Raw genomic sequence first — 2,539 nt, forward strand, 5'->3', positions numbered from 1 at the left:
CTGACTCTTGCCATCTCTTGTTTGACCACTTGCAATTTGCCTTGATTCATGGATCTGACATTCCAGGTTCCTATGCAATATTGCTCTTTACAGCATCGGACCTTGCTTCTATCACCAGTCACATCCACAGCTGGGTATTCTTTTTGCTTTGAGTCCATCACTTCATTGTTTCTGGAGTTATTTCTCCACTGATCTCCAATAGCATATTGGGCACCTCATTACCTGAGGAGTTACTCTTTCAGTATCCTATCATTTTGCCTTTTCATACTGTTCATGGGGTTTTCAAGGCAAGAATACTGAAGTGGTTTGTTATTCCCTTCTCCAATGAACCACATTCTGTCAGGTTTCTCCACCATGACCTGCCCGTATTGGGTTGCCCCACAGGCATGGCTTAGTTTCATTGAGTTAGACAAGGCTGTGGTCCTAGTGTGATTAGATTGACTAGTTTTCTGTGAGTATGGTTTCAGTGTGTTTGCCCTAGGATGCCCTCTTGCAACACCTACCGTCTTACTTGGTTTTCTCTTACCTTGGGCATGGGGTAATTGTACTGACTGTTAAAAAGTTATGTGTAAATTCAAGAAGAAAGGCATTAGGAGTTTCTTAGCAGAGAGTAATCCCAGTTTCCTGGAGATTTTATGAGATGTGGCTTACAGAAATTTCTGGCTCCTTCTGTTGTTAATTGAAAAGTCAGTAACACTCTTGTTGTTCTTCAGTTTGAATTTCCTGAATGTGAACCTAGCCATATTAAATATGAGCCTGACGGCTGTTGTCTTATCACTATCATGGTATTTATCAGACATGGAAATAGCTTCTTTTATATTGGCCTGGATGACAAGCCTATGCATTCATTACATGGGAACAAGGCAACACACACACTTTCATATCAGCCAAATTTTTGTTTGTGATGACATTCAGCTCATAATGGCACATGTAAAGATATTTGGTACCCAGATTACTCTCCAAGGTAGCAGGTCATTGCTATTGCAACTAATCCATACTGTCTTGTTTTCTGCCTTTGGGATTCAGGCTCTGACTTGGGAATTCGGATCTTTGCTTTTCCGTGCTGACAATAAGAAGGCCATTGCCATCCAAAATTCAGACCGTTACATATAGTCACTCATTTTTTTCAGGAAATTTCATTCAAGCTGGGTTCTCATGGCTGACCCCCACTCATCCTCCTGTCCAGGACCTGCAAACCTGCAGGTTCCTGTTACCACAACCAAAGCATGCCCAGGCAATTGGCAATGTCTTAAACAGGTCATCTAGCTCACAAAATTTCAGTATTTCCTTGTTCCAATACAAACAGTGTACAGATTTCTAAAATTGTCTACAGAGGTTTAATACAACTCTCACAATTATTAGTAAGTACAGAAGCCGAAAAAATCAGCATAGGGATAAAAGATTTGAGCAACAAAAGAAAAATATTAATCTAATTTACATAGAATCTACCTTCAGAACCCAGACAGTAAAACTGTACATCTCACAGGTTTTGATGTGTAATATTTTTATTGTTCTTTGGTCTTAAACTTTTTTTTCAGCATATTTTCTCTTTTGACTAATAAATTCCCCAGAAGTAGGTTTGTAAACCAAGTATATGGAAATTTAAGCACTTACTTTTTTGTTATTAACTTTAGGTTAGTGATGCTATGGTCAGAGAATGTGAACAGAGTTTATAAGCTACCTGTTCATTGAAAAGTATTGGGACTTTATGTCTTAGAACATAGCCATTTATATATTTGATTCTTATATGCTTGAGGAGCTCATGTACTTCCTAATTTTTAGATGTAGAATTTTATACAGATCCAAATAACTTTTCTCAGGTTCATTGAGCTTTGCTTAACAAAATTATAATATATTTAAAGTGTAAAACATGATGATTTGATGTACATACATATTGTGAAAGTCTTCCCACAACTGAGTTGATTAACACATACATCACCTCACATTTTGATCTTTTTATGTAAGAGAGCTAAGTTCTACTATCTTAGCAAATTTCAATTACGCAATACAGTATTTCAACTCAAGTCACCATACACTGCCTTAGATCCTTAGACTTTATTTATCTTATAATTCAAAGGTTGTATCCTTTTACCAACTTCTCATTCCTCCATCCCGTAGTTACTGGTAACCACCATTTTATACTCTGTTGCTAATAACTTTTGCTATGAACTTGACTTAAAAAAAAAATATTCCACGTATGAGTGACACCATTCAGTATTTGTCTTGTTTTTGTCTGGCTGATTTAGCATAATGCTCTCTGTGCTTACCTGCTAAGTCGCTTCAGTCGTGTCCGACTCTGTGCAACCCCATAGATGGCGGCCCACCAGGTTTCCTCCTCCCTGGGATTCTCCAGCCAAGAACATTGGAGTGGGTTGCCATTTCCTTCTCCAATGCATGAAAGGGAAAAGTGAAAGTGAAGTCTCTCAGTCGCGTCCGACTCTTCGAGACCCCATGGTCTGCAGCTTACCAGGCTCCTCCATCCATGGGATTTTCTAGGCAAGAGTACTGGAGTGGGGTGCCATTGCCTTCTCCATGTGCT

General features: G+C 38.9%; 1 pseudogene; it reads right to left on the reverse strand.

Annotated features, from left to right (window-relative positions):
- Positions 1-647: 647 nt before the first annotated feature.
- LOC104993583 lies at positions 648-1,174 on the reverse strand (annotated as a pseudogene).
- Positions 1,175-2,539: the final 1,365 nt, after the last annotated feature.

Source organism: Bison bison, unplaced genomic scaffold (assembly GCF_000754665.1).
Source record: "Bison bison bison isolate TAMUID 2011002044 unplaced genomic scaffold, Bison_UMD1.0 scf7180017864240, whole genome shotgun sequence".
Classification (NCBI taxonomy): Eukaryota; Metazoa; Chordata; class Mammalia; order Artiodactyla; family Bovidae; genus Bison; species Bison bison.